At 38.2% G+C, this 15,026-nt stretch overlaps 1 pseudogene; it reads left to right on the top strand.

Moving 5' to 3' along the window:
* Positions 1-15,026, top strand: part of LOC104417195 — a 28,743-nt pseudogene that overhangs the window by 4,719 nt on the left and 8,998 nt on the right.

Raw genomic sequence — 15,026 nt, 5'->3', positions numbered from 1 at the left:
AGAAGAGTTAGTGATTAATTGTAAACGACACAAACTGTGATTTGCAATTTCAGATGTCCTACCAACCAATTCTCTGCTGTTTAATTTGGTAGCATTTTTTATCAATAAGTCAATCAACTAATCTTTTCTTCCATCTCTATCAGTCTCTCGTCATAATACTCTGTCCATTTTCACATGGTTTCTTTGCTGGTTTTTGGCCGCCCTCAGTGGCTTACTGTCCAGAGATGCTCACGTTCCTATGTCAATAAGGTGATGATAGTTTGGATTCAGTGGTTCGAGATGGAAAACTGGATGTTCATGCTCATAATTTTTTCTCTGGAAGTCCTACAAAAGATTTGATGAGTTGAACTGTAAATATTTGTGGATTCGAGATGAGCTTGAGAGTGGAGTGTGAGATAAGAACAAGCTGTGAAGTGCAATCCGTCTCAACTAGTGATGAGGGTAAGTACTTGCTTTTAAGTCTTGCCCTTTTCTGCATTGTTTCGGTCATGTGACATGGAACTAGAGCAAACGATATGGGTGTAAGTAGGTATATTTAAGAATCATCATGGCAATCTATAGTTTTGGTCTTTTTAGTCCACAATTTATCAGTAATGGGAGATTGAACAGGATGCGTTGTCCTAACTGGAGATGATTTTGAAGAAGTATATGATAAGTGTAATGTAGCTGTCCATGCACCAGATGCTCTGATATTATTGGGAGACCAAGCAACTTAGACGGAAATGAGAGTACTTGGTGCGTTCCAATACGCCTACAGCTATAATTGTTTAATTTGTAGTTTCATGTAAGTTTTCATGACTAGTATTTTTGTGAACATACTAATGGAGAAATATCCAATTGTCTCCAAGGGCACAGTTAGTTGATGTAGAATGGAACAATGGTGTCCACAGTGATATTGTTGTCAATTGCATCTGCTTTAAGCCTTCTGCTTGGGAAATTTTCCAGTGAAATTTCGAGAATAGCAGGCTTCTTTTTGCTTTCTATATTTACTACAGAATGCAAACCATTGGTACATTTTTCTATTGGCAGCGAGATTTATCTTCATAATGACAGAACTTTCATGCCCAAGAACCCAGCAGCATGGAGTGCGTGCAATTTTACGGGGAGTAATGAAAATAAAGTGTGCTTGACGTACTGGCCCGATGTGCTTCAGGCATGGCAACTGTGTTTTGCTGATTTTATTTCTGATTCAACTGTTCCCTTCAGGATCTGTTGCATTACCAACCCGTGCTACATATCACCTTAAAATAAAAGAAGTGAAGCTTGCAGTTGTCATGGAGTGCATAAACATCAGTAATAGTATTAGGTCAGTATGCATATAAGTTGTGAATGCCTACTAAAATTTTAGCAACGTTGCATCTTCGTGAGGTGCATTCCGCTGACAATTTCCATGGGTTGACTGCTTCTAGAACTACCTTTCTGTTGGCACTGGTTTCAGCAGGACCAATGCTCTTTTCCTTAATTGGGCCGGTAAAAGTTTGCAGAACCTTGATCAGAAGGATTTGCCGTTTCTCGTGACTCTCAATCCTTCTTGAGAACCGCAACACACATTGCTTAAGTGGTGTACAGGCCATCCAATTCCATCTGTTGCTGCATCGAAAGCTTCACAAGAGCTAAGATCAGATCCAAGGAAAAAGAGGAATTTGGTTCTGCGGAGCTTACCAGGGTGAGACTTTGTAATTTCTATATTATCGCTAGTGACTGTTTTTATAGCAACGCTGAGAGTATTATTAAATTCTGTGCATGTAAAAAAGAATACTCCTACAAGGTTCTTGTGATATTCTTGAGGTTAAATTTTGAATGAGGAGGGTCCTAAGTTATGCCTAATTGATGCGTTGATTTTGTAAGGTCATTGCTCATAAAATTGCTGTGATTTGAATCTTTTGGTAGACAGAATTTTTTTAAATTCTTGGACTCAGGTCAACAAGGGAACATAGTTTTATATTTCATTACCAACTTGAGCTCTCATTCTTCTTTCAGGATATGGCTTCCATGAGGATGGATTGAAGGTATAGTCTCTCTCTCTCTCTCTCTCTCTCTCTCTCTCTCTCTCTAGGCAAGTTGTATAAGTGAAGGGACTTCTTTGCAGGCTGGCATGGCTGCTCACATGGAGTGATCGGACAGAATCATTTTGTTCTTGAGAATCTGGTTCCTTCACTCAAGGAAATGGGGGCACGCCTTTTTGTTACTAGATTTCTTGGATGTCATATTTCCACACGATCATTAACGTGAGTATACTACTACTTATCATTTTAGCTATTGGCTGGTAGTGTACATATCTTCTTTTTGTCTTATGTAGATCCTCAGAACTGTTAATCATCATTGCTCTGAATCAACCTCTGAGTCAACATCTTCTCATCTTTAATGTCATATCCATTGCTACTTTGTTGTGGTCCACTTTGCATTTTAGTTAGTGTCTCAGAAACAGAATTTGTGAATTTACTTGTCAATAAGAGTGATACTCAAAAATGCAAGATGTTCTTATTGACTCACGGTTTAGGGGAATATATAGAGAATTATGTAGCAATAATTGTGCTTTCCTGAGCGACAGATTATTAGAGGCAGGAGGCACAATGTTTACCTTCGAGGGAACCACGAAAAGATGTCTTCTAGCAGTTACTTTGAGGATCCACATTCCACAGTTTTATTGGAAGGTATCGTTCTATCTATACACGCAACTTCAGCCCACACCAGATCAGACTATTCAGGACCCTCTTACGGATGAAGTGCAGTTTTTGCTCATTCCTGCTGAGACGTCTTCAAAGAGAAATTTTGGTTTTACAGGTCATGACTCGGTGATCTAGGCCTATCAGATGATTTCATAGGTGATTTTTCTTTTGTAGATAAAGATAGTGGCCTTCTAATCTTTTTCAGGTTGTTTTCTTCATCAAATGGACTTCATTTTTGCTGTATCCTTTTGAGCTTATCAAATGCTTAATCACTTGTCAACAATATGGAAAATTGCAGATTCTCATAGCCAACAGAGATTCTGATACTACCGTATTGAAATTAAGAAAAGGTATTCAATACATTACTAATTGGAATGCATGCAGCACCCAGGAAAGATATATTCTTTTATGAAGTTTGAACTCTGCCTGTATTCGTTGTACCGCTCATTGGGTATGGAAGTGAGCTAGTGAAATTTACTTCACCATTTAATAGAACAGTGAGAAAAAATTAACACATTTTTACTTTTGAAACAAAAATTCAAGCCACAAAACATTGTATGTCACATGCCTGTAGAACAAGAAGTCCGTCTTTGGCTAGTACCAATTCACAACAGCCGAAGAACTCCTCCATGTATTCGTGGCCAACTGCTTCTATCACCTTGCTGTGAATTCATTCCATTAAGAGGGTCTCTTAAGCATCATTTTGGTCTGTTTAGCCAGGTTAAGAATAGACAAGAAGGCCAGAAACTCACCAGGAAATGATCCTGTCATATTTGTAGGTACTCAGCAATTGGTGATATTCGCACCGAAGGAATTTGATGCTGTCCTGCAATGAAAGATTTACATTCATTGTCTCTCGGACTTATGAATTAAGCTGTCAAGTTCAAAATGCTGGTTGATTGGGTCCCTGAAGCCCTGTTTCTTTCACTCTTGACTTGGCATACTTCAGTTGCTCTTTCGACAGAGTAATGCCTGTGTATTTGCATCCGGTTTGCTTGACAACTTCAATGGCCAAGCTTCCCCCACCGCAGCCGATTTCAAGAACTTCATGCGTCTTTTCAATTCTCGCCTACGTTTTTTTAAGGCAAAGCATTTGTCACAGAACACTCAAAGGTTAACCCGTCAAGCAGGCCGAAACTAACAGCAAGTAAAACAAACCTTTTTAATCAAAAGAGAGATTTAATAATATCATACAAAGTCAAAAACATTTTGTTCCAACTAGTAAAGTATTGAGTACCTTTTCTTACTTAACTTTTTACGATGGCTATATCGTAATCTCTGTTCGCTATGAGAATCTTTGACTTGTCATAATGTTGGCAAGCGATTAAGCATTTGGTATGTTTAGAAAGATACAGCATTTATAAAATGAAATCTGTTTGATGAAGAAAATAACCTAAAAAGGATTTACAAGACCTTTATTTTTGTCTACAGAAGAAAAAAATCACCATTTATTTATGCATCTGCCAGGCCTTGATCGGCCTGAGTCATGACCTACACGAAAAAGCAAAAACTGGGCCTTATTTGTGCAAGAGTCCTGAATAGTTTGATCCAGAGTGGGCTGAAGTTGCGTAAGTTAAAACAATACCTTCCAGTTAAACTATGGATTATTGATCTTCAAAGTAACTGTTAGAGGACATCTTTTCATGGTTCCCTCAAAGGTAAACATCGTGCCTCCTTCCTCTCATAAATTGCCTATCCTGAAAGCATAATTATTGCTACCCGATTCTCAAAATGTTCCTCTAAGCGGTAAGTCATTAAGGACATTATGCATTTTCGAATATCATTCTTATTGACAAGTAAATTCCTAAATTCTGTTCTGAGATATTAATGAAACTGCGGGAGTGGACCACAATGACACTTGACACTCTTGAGGATCTCCAGATGAGAAGATGCTGACTATGACACTATATCACAGCTATGCTATTTAAACACTCCTAAGGATCTATAGAGAAAGACCCAGGAACTATGTACTCTACAAGCCAATAGTCATCATGGTAAGTAGTAATATACTCACGTTTTTCAAGAATAAAACAACTTTGTCCAATCACTCCATGTGACATGATTGCACTTTCTATTCCATCCTTTGGTCATTTTTGTGCTAACATGGCTCCTAAAGACTCTTCGTGAATGGTGAGATACGAGATCAAAGGCACGCCTTGGATAGGCGGTACCAATACAGAAAATTGAAAAAGATATTGCTTAAGCTCTTCGAAGGATTTCTGACATTCATCATTCCAATTGACCTTGGTGTTCTTCTTCAACAACTTAAAAAACAGCTTAGTGGTTTCTAACAATTAGGAGATGAATCTCGCAACATAATTTAATTTTCCCAATAGACTTCGGACTTCCTTAGCAGTAGAATGAGGTTTTAGCTCGCATATACCCTTTACCTTAAGGGGATCTATCTTAATACCCTTGTTACTAACCATAAATCCAAGAAGCTCCCCAAACTTTGCCATAAATATGCAGTTTGTGGGGTTATGCCTCAGCTTGAATTTTCTCAAGATTTCAACATGATCTTCACTTTGTCTTGACTTTGCAATCATATCATCGACATAGACTTCAATCTCCTTATGCATCATGTCATTGAATAGTGCCACCATGGCTCTTTGATATGTTGCCCTTGCGTTATTCAAGCCAAATGACATAACTTTGTAGCAAAATGTTCCCCATGGAGTGATGAAAGACGTTTTAGTCTTGTCTTTCTCTTTCATCCGAATTTGGTTATAACTGGAAAATCCATCCATGAAGCAAAATAGTTTCAAGCCACCGATACTGCCAACTAAGACATTGATGTGTGGCAAAGGAAAATCATTCTTGAAGCTTAATTGCTTGACTTTTTTTATGCTTGGAAGGATAAAATCCTTTAAATCAATAAGTTCTTGTATGAATTTCTCAAAATCGATTTGGAATTTAGACTTTTCTTAAGGAAATAAGTGAGAAATAATCGTCCGTTCACAAGTTATGAAAGGTCAATTTTGGTCTACTAATTAGGCCTCAAAACGGCAATTCAGATTTTGACCTGGCAATTCACGAAATTGAATGCACAAGCAAATTTAAAATAGTCCCTAAACAAAGTGTCAAAGAAGGAACTACGCCTAATTATGACAAAAATAAAAATAATTTTATTTTTTGTCGATTCAAAACCTAAAACCGAAAAATTCGAAAAATAAGGTTCTTAATCGAATTTTGTGAAATTTTCGACATAAGAGTCAAATTGATATTAAAAGAAATGCTTTTGTGCATTTTTTAAATTTTTTTAGTCAAAGGTTTGACAACAAATAAACCATTTAGTTGACTTTTCTTATAGGGTTGATTTTTTTAATCATATCTTTGAATTTTTGGGAAATTAATTTGACAAATGTGAAATTAAGGCTAAATGGCATCTTTTTGGGTAAAAAACCAAATTTTGACGCGAGATTGAATTTTGGTCAAAAGGTTAACTAAAAATCAATCCAAAAGTCAACCGTTCAACTTTTCAGGTTTTCTTGAAAATAAACTAGAAATTGCTTAAAATGATAATGCAAAAGATAGAAATGAAATGAGGCACTTTTTTAGCCAAAAACAAGCTCTGTCGCAATCAGAAACCCAAATATTGATTTTCCTAACCTTTTTCGACTCGTCAACTAAAAATCAGGTATCGATGGCGTACATGTCTTCTTTTTGTCTTATGTAGATCCTCAGAACTCTTAACCATCATTGCTCTGAATCAACCTCTGAGTCAACATTTTCTCATCTTTAACGTCATATCCATTGCTACTTTGTTTGTTTGTTTTTTTTTTTTTTTTTTTTTTTTTTTTGGTAAGGTAAGAGAGCCATTGCTACTTTGTTGTGGTCCACTTACTACATTTTAGTTAGTATCTCATAAACAGAATTTGTGAGTTTACTTGTCAATAAGAGTGATACTCGAAAATGCAAAATGTTCTTATTGACTCACGGTTTAGGGGCACATATTGAGAATTAGGTAGTGATAATTGTGCTTTCTTGAGCGATAGTTTATTAGAGCAAGGAGGCATGATGTTTACATTTGAGGGAACCACAAAAAGATGTCCTCTAACAGTAACTATGAGGATCCACAGTCCACAGTTTTACTGGAAGTTATTGTTCTATCTGTACATGCAACTTCGGCCCACACCGGACCAGACTATTCTGGACCCTCTTACAAAAGAAGTGCAGTTTTTGCTTTTTCCTGCTGAGACCCTTTTGTGCCTTAATAGAGAATTTTTGGTTTTTCAGGTCATGACTCAGGCTGATCTAGGCCTGGCAGATGCTTACATAAACGCTGATTTTTCTTTTATAGATAAAGATAGAGGTCTTCTAAATCTTTTTTATGTTGTTTGCTTCATCAAATGGACTTCATTTTTCAATGATGTATCCTTTTTTTTTTTTTTTTTTTTGGTAAAAATTCAATGCTGTATCCTTTTGAGCTTACCAATTGGTTAATTACTTGCCAACAATATGAAAAGTTACAGATTCTCAGAGCCAGCAAAGATTCTAATTCTACCGTCTCGAAATTAAGGAAAGGTACTCAATACATTACTAATTTGAACAAAATGTTTTTGACTTTACACGATCTTATTAAAGATACTAAACCGATGGATGCCCTTTTTTGATTAGGGGTTGTGGACACCAATGTTATTAACAGCTGGTATTGCTTCGGCTAAGTACTTCTTCAAGCATGTATCAAGGAAGCTCGCAGCAACATCTCCTGGCATTATGATCAGGTAGATACTTTATTCCTAATATTTTCTCCTAGCATTTCATCAAGAGAACAAAACGAACCAGAATACATTGTTAGTTTCTCCACATTGATGTCTATCAAAAGCAGGATTGTGCTTATGCATGTGATATTGTTAGATTTCAAGACGGTAGAAGACAACTTACCTGATTCCGATGCGCAAGCAATAATTAACCCCGGAACGAATGTTGAATTGCGGATGAATCATGAACAACACTGCCTCACGTTGGTCTAAGTGCAATCACAAGGAAAGCACCCGATTTCCACGGTGTAAATGCCGATTGTTCTTGTAAAGTAGAAATGGAACGCCTTGATGGAAAGGGGAGAGAAAAGAAGAGAACTTTCTGAACGTACGTTGTTCCAACCAATCCAATAGTTGTCTTCAGGGGTCTTTTATATGACCCCATCACACCCCTTCATCGTAGCATATCAAGGCGAAATGGTGCGTGCCAATTGCACCCCATCATGGACGTATTAGCTAAAGTACAACATCTCCCACTCGGACATGATGGGCTTGATAGCACTCTTTTAAGAATATAGGGCGTTCAACATTCATCAACTTTACAAAACAATTCATATTGGCAAGTAAGCCGTGCAACCAGTGAGTACACCTACACTTGGGAGCTCAAATTATGCACCTGTTAGGGATGACATAATAGCTACAATCCTAAAAAGAAATAACCAATCGATGTCTCACAGTGCCCCAGACATATTTTGTTACATCAGTCCAAGTATACCTATCCCTTAAAGGCTATACTTAATTATTCTCAAAACACCATATATTTACAATTATATCCGCAACCATATAAGGCGATATAATTGGTCGACCAGTAAATACATGTGATAGATGTAAAACAACAATAGTCTTCCTTCGCACTCATGTCTCTCTCCATTTCAGAACAACTGCTTTCCTAGACACGTCCCATAAAGCCATATATATTCATGACTGCCGATAACATGCTAAAGTAGCAACATTGATCTTTCACTTCGAGAACATAGTCAGAAGTAACATAGGGCACAAAATGAGGTAAATTATAAATTACCTCAAGGGCTCACACGATGAGTAAATATGGATTATTTCACTCACCTTCCCTTATTGGTCGTATAATGCACATGTAGTATGAATTACATGCTATAGTTGATTTCTCCTTCTTTAAGAGCGTATGTCATTTATTAAATATATCCACTATATGGATCTTAGCCTAAACATAGTCACGTGCTCCTTACATACTCATGTTTAGCCCGAGTGCTATATCAGCTCGTTTTCTATAGCGCTCAATTAAGTACTCGCATCCGGCATCTTACAGGCATACGTGATTGTGGGACTATCATGTTCAGTCTTACTATAAACAAATCACAGACCTCATCTTGACTCCAATCAAGGCGACATATTTTATGTACTAGACTTGCTCTTCAGCATTTATTCGTACATAACGTCTCATCTTAATGTGCTAACTACAGCATTTGAGGCGATTGCTCGTGTGAGTGAGCCAATCATTACCTACTGACATACTTTCCAATAATATATGTGTGTATGTGCTAATCTCATAATAGATTTGTACTTATTGATAAAACATCAAGTCACTAATGAACAAACAAGTACAATACATATGTCCACATATACATAAACCAATGATCCTCTACAATAACACATATCACATTCTACGTAATCCTAGTGACATCCTGTGGGTCAAGAATATGTCTCTAGGAATAGTCTTCGTAAATGGATCAGCAACCATTCTATTGGTTGAAATGTATTGTAGGATAACCTCTTTTTGCACTATTATATCTCTTATGAAGTTGTTCTTTATATCAATGTGCTTTGTCCTTCCATGATACTTGAGATCCTTCACATAGGCAATGGCTGCTTGACTATCGCAATAAACTATCACCAGTCTTGAAACCTCAGTAATAGTGGCTAAATTTTCCAAGAAACGTTTTAGCCATACTGCTTCTTGCATTGCGACAGAACATGCAATAAATTCTGCCTCCATCGTAGATAAGGTCGTGCATGTTTGTTTCTTGCTAGTCCAAGAAATTGCACCTCCATTGAGCAAGAACGCATATCCAGAAGTCGATTTAAGCTCATCCAGGTCTCCACCTCAATCGGCATCTGAATAACCCAACAGGCGTAAATCATTCCCTTGGTAACAAAGTCGATAGTCCATGGTGCCCTTCAAGTACCTCAGGATCCTCTTCACTGCTTTCCAGTGTTCTTGACCAGAATTTGATTGATATTGGCTCACCAATCCCACGGCATAACATATGTCGGGTCTAATACACATCATAGCATACATCAAACTTCCAACCGCATTAGCGTAAGAAACAGTTTCCATCACTTTAATTTCTTCTGGAGTCTTAGGATACATCTTAGTACTTAGGCCTTCACCTTGCATGACAGGGGTATTAATGGGATTATAATGCTGCATATTGAAACATTCAAGAATCTTCATTATATAAGACTCTTGTGATAAAGTAAGGAGTTTCCTTGATCGATCTCTTTTGATCTTAACTCCTACTATATAAACAGCTTCTCCCATGTCCTTCATTTCAAAATTGAGGACAACCATTCTTTTATGGTGATAACCAAAATCTTATCTTTTCCAGCCAATAGAATATCGTCCACATAAAGTGATAAAATCACAAATTTACCTTCGGACCGCTTGACATATACACAGTGATCTTCTTCAATCATCGTGAAACCAAAAGTGGTTATGGCTCGATGAAAACGAAGATATCACTGTCTAGATGATTGCTTAAGACCATATATTGAGTGATGAAGATTGTAAACTTTATGCTCTTGACCTTTAGCTATGAAACTTATTGGTTGTTTCATATAGATTTCCTCATCTAATTCTCTATTGACAAATACCGTCTTTACATCCATTTGATGTAATTCAAGGTCCAAATGTGCAACGATGGCTAGAATAAGGCATATTGAGGCAAATCTTACAACTGGTGAAAAGGTTTCCTCATAGTCTATACCCTCTTGTTGAGTATAACTTTTCGCAACAAGGCGAGCCTTATACTTTTCAATGGATCCATCCGCCCTTCGCTTAATCTTGAAGACCCATTTATTTCCAATGGCATTACAATTAGGTGGTAGATCAACTAAGTCCCAGACATGATTTGCCCTCATTGACTCTATTTCATCTTCCAAAGTTTTTCTCAATTCTTCCTTATCAGAGGATGAGAGAGCCTCTTGAACAGTCTTAGGCTCGGCATCATCTTTTTGAGCAATCATAAATGCTTTCCCTTCAATCTCAAAACAACGACGGGGAATACTTTTATGATTACTTTTATGTAATTGAATTTCTCTTGAATTCAATTCATCAGGCGATGCAACACTTCCACTAGGTCTTGCATGTTGAGGTAAATTTTCATTTCCCTCTACAACATCAGTGGGTGTGTTATTAGGATCTTCCATCTCATATAATTGGAAGTCCTTATCAATCTCACCTCTACTAGGAAAATCGTTCTCCAAGAACGTGACATCTCGTGACTCCATTTCGGTCACACTTCCATCAGCTTGTTCACCTATGAATACGTACCCTTCGGAGTGTTCAGAATATCTTATAAAGATACATTTTTTCCCTCTAGGATCTAATTTGCCATATTTATGGGAAGAATCATGAATATAAGCTGCACATCCTCATGGACGTAGATTACTCAAGTCCGGTTTCCTACCAGTCCATAATTCATAAGGGGTGGAAGTGACCGATTTTGAGGGCACTCGGTTAAATATATAGACAGCAGTCAATAACGCATCTCCCCAACATGAGATAGGTAAATTTGCTTGCGCCATCATAGACCTAACCATTTCCAATAGGGTTCTATTCCTTCTCTCAGCCACCCCATTTTGTTGTGGAATACCAGAAATAGTCAATTGTCGTACAATTCCCTTTTCATCACAAAGAGCTTTGAATTGCTTAGATAGATACTCACATCTGCGATCGGTTCTCAATGCCTTTATTGTTTTGTTCAATTAATTTTCTACCATCGCTATATATCATCTAAAGCAGTCTAATGCTTCTGACTTATGGGAGATCAGAAAGACATAACCGAAACACGTGAAGTCACTATGAAAGTCATGAAATATGAGGCTCTATGCCTCGCCCTCACATTCAAAGGACCACAAATATCAGAATGTATGAGTTGCAATAGAAATTCGGCTCTCTTAGGTGCCTGATCAGTCTTCTTCCATTTATTGTTGAATTGAGAATTCATTTTGCGCTTGAAGCCCGAAGCTTTGTGTGAATTCGATTCAGCAACATAAGCATGAGTAGAGGATCTCGCAGCCTCTAGGCGCTCATCCTCTAATTCCAAATGACGCGCTATATCATCAAAAGTGATAATATTCTCATTATGCGTCATATTGATTTTCATATGCTCCCAATTGTCAGGAAGAGACCTTATAACAGCCTGAACTTGTTGTTCATCAGTAAAGGGAGTGACCTCCTGACTTCAACTCACGAATCATGTTTGACATCTCTCGAAGATGCTACCTCATCGTTACATTTGGGCACTTTCGGAATGTGTTAAACTTGATGGTGAGTCTCCTCAGCTTAGTGGTAGATGTACCCCCAAACTTATCTTTCAAGGCAACCCACATAGCTTGAGTTTTATCATAACTTTCAAACTCACACATGAGATCATCTTGCATACAGCTTAGCAACGTGATGCGAGCAATGCTATTTGTCTTTTTCCGAGCTTGATAAGCTTCTAGATCTCTCCTATGTTGAGCTGAAGTTCCATGCTCAGGTTCATCCATGGTATGGTTGAGGGTTTCCAAAACCTCTTGCTCCTCAAGGATGTACTGAACCTTTCGGTGCCAAATATCATAATTGTCACCGTTCAGCTTCTCACCCTTATTGAGGTCAGCCACAATAGTCTTGGATGCCGAAGCCATAATCAATTGTTAATAACACATTGACATAATAAACGCAGAATCAATACTAGCACACTTTACAGAGTAACACACATATTTAATTTGCAGCAAAGACAAACTAAATTAATGATAATTCAACAAAAGACACAGAAGCAAAAGTTCATTATGTTCCCAATCAACTTCTATGTACAATTATTCTATTATTATTAATTAGTTTAATTTTCGCAAATTTTAAGTTCTAGGCGAGAACTCCTTCGAATTCTACCAACCTACGAACTCCCACTAGGAAAAATAATTACATGACCTCATGTAATTTCTATATTTTTCCATTAACACAAAAAACATAACATGATGTGAACCAACATACAATAAACAATCATGCCACATCATGCTAAAACTATAATCAGAATGCAATTCAACATGTAATGGAAAAACAAGGATTTCTTATCATTGTTTGAATTTTCAAGGAACTAGAAAATTGCAAGTATATTAAACTATATACATGGTATCATCGAACCAAGCTCTACACAGTATATATGACATCATTTTCATACAAGCTATATACTGTATTTCATAAAACATAATAAAATACCAGCCACAAATGAATAAACTATGCATTAAACCCCCAAAAATACGTGTACTTAGGGTTTCCTACACATTTTCATAGATTTATAAAATTCAAAAGTATAAAATAATTATACCACAGTGTAGAGCACATTCATACGAATCAAACGCCACCAACCACGCTCCAATCCGACCTCACACGCGCTCACGCGCCGCACACGCGCCAGCGAGCCAAATAGCTCCTGGCCGGTCCGACCGATTCGACCCCTTGACCGGTCAACGGTCAGGTCAGATCCAGGTCGGGTCACGAGTCAGGTCGGGTCACCGGCCAGTGACTAGCTAGCCAATTGCCGCCGGCGGTGACGTCATCGATGACGTCATCCCAACGGTTACCAATCGTTAGGTTACGTCATCACGTGCTGGTTCACCGACCGACGCGTGATGCGCACCTGCCGGTTCGCTAATCGGCGCGTGTTGTGCACGTGCTGGCATTCCCAGTGCTTCAGGCGCATGGCGCCCACACGCAGAGGCTTCTGGCCGAGTGTGTGGGTGCGTCCAGCATCCTCTGGCAGCGTTCAACCCATCGTCAAACTCGTCTCGACGAGTACCTTCACCATGTATATTTAAAAAAATTATTTTGGCCGAAAAATTATTCCGAAAAATGGCCAAAACTGTACGGACGTACGCGACCCCGAACCCGCTCTTCGCTTTGGTTCTATTTCGAGGATTCAGATTGCAATTCCGAGCGATAAACATCCAAAACAAAATGGAATTCAATCTCTTGATCTCAATATCATGTGGTAAATGAGAAAATTTGATGAAAACAAGGCAGAAATCACGACCGGGCTCTGATACCAATGTTAGATTTCAAGACGGCGGAAGACGACTTACCTGATTCCGATGCGCAAACAATAATTAACCCCGGAACGAACGTTGAATTGCGGATGAATCACGAACAACACTGCCTCACGTTGGCCTGAGTGCAATCATGAGGAAAGCACCCGATTTCCACGGCGTAAATTCCGATTGTTCTTGTAAAGTAGAAATGGAACACCTTGATGGAAAGGGGAGAGAAAAGAAGAGAACTTTCTGAACATACGTTGTTCCAACCAGTCCAACAGTTGTCTTCAGGGGTCTTTTATATGAACCCATCACACCCCTTCATCGTAGCATATGAAGGCGAAATGGTGCGTGCCAATTGCACCCCATCATGGACATACTAGCTAAAGTACAACATATATGATGTAATTCTAGGATTTCTATTTCGTCATGTTGGCAGAGTAATGAACCTTCTTCGCTGTTCTTGGATGAGACTATGACGTACTCATGTGCGGTATTCAAGGTCAGCAACCACAAATGTGTTTTCATATTTCTGCTGCCGAAAATTGGCTTTAAAAGCCAGAGTGAATAAAAAATCCGTATCTGAATGAAGTCTAGTCGCTCAAAACAATGATGCGTACTTGTCCTGTTGAAATATTTAATAGATGGCAGGTGAAGACCTAAAGGCAGCGCAGATGAGAAAGATCTGTCTTTTGATCAAAAAAGTACGTTTGATTTGCTATTAGTTGCGGGCAATTTGACGGTTAACCTTTGACTGTTTTGTGGCAAATGCTCTTGCCTTATCAAAATGTAGGCGAGAATTGACAAGATGCATGAAAGTTCTTTAAATCGACTGTGATTGGCGAAGCTTTGCCATTGAAGTTGTCAGGCAAACTAGATGCAAATACACGGGCATTACTTTGTCAAAAGAACAACTGAAGTATGTTGAATCAAGAGTGAAGAATGAAAGAAGCAGGCCTTCAGGTATCCAATCTGCTTGCATTTGGTGCTTGAAAAATTACTTTATTCAGTCCAAGAGATAATGTATTTCCTTTTGATGTAGGACCGCATCAACTTTCTTCTTTGTGATTATTACCAATTACCAAGTACCTACAAATATGACAAGATCATTTCCTGGTGAGATTGTCTTTTCATAATATAGTTAAACAGACGAAAAAAATGCTTAAAAGACTCACTGTTGATGGAATGGATTCCCATCGAGATGATAGAAGCAGTCGGCCACGAATAAATGGAAGAGTTCTTCAGCTGTATCAAATTGGTGCTAGCTATCGCGACCCAATCTTGCCGCCGCCAATCCTCCATCACGAGGAGAAAACGGGAGAAAATG

This window comes from Eucalyptus grandis, chromosome 8 (assembly GCF_016545825.1).
Source record: "Eucalyptus grandis isolate ANBG69807.140 chromosome 8, ASM1654582v1, whole genome shotgun sequence".
In the NCBI taxonomy this organism is placed as follows: domain Eukaryota; kingdom Viridiplantae; phylum Streptophyta; class Magnoliopsida; order Myrtales; family Myrtaceae; genus Eucalyptus; species Eucalyptus grandis.
This window is presented reverse-complemented; position numbering and strand designations above follow the sequence as displayed.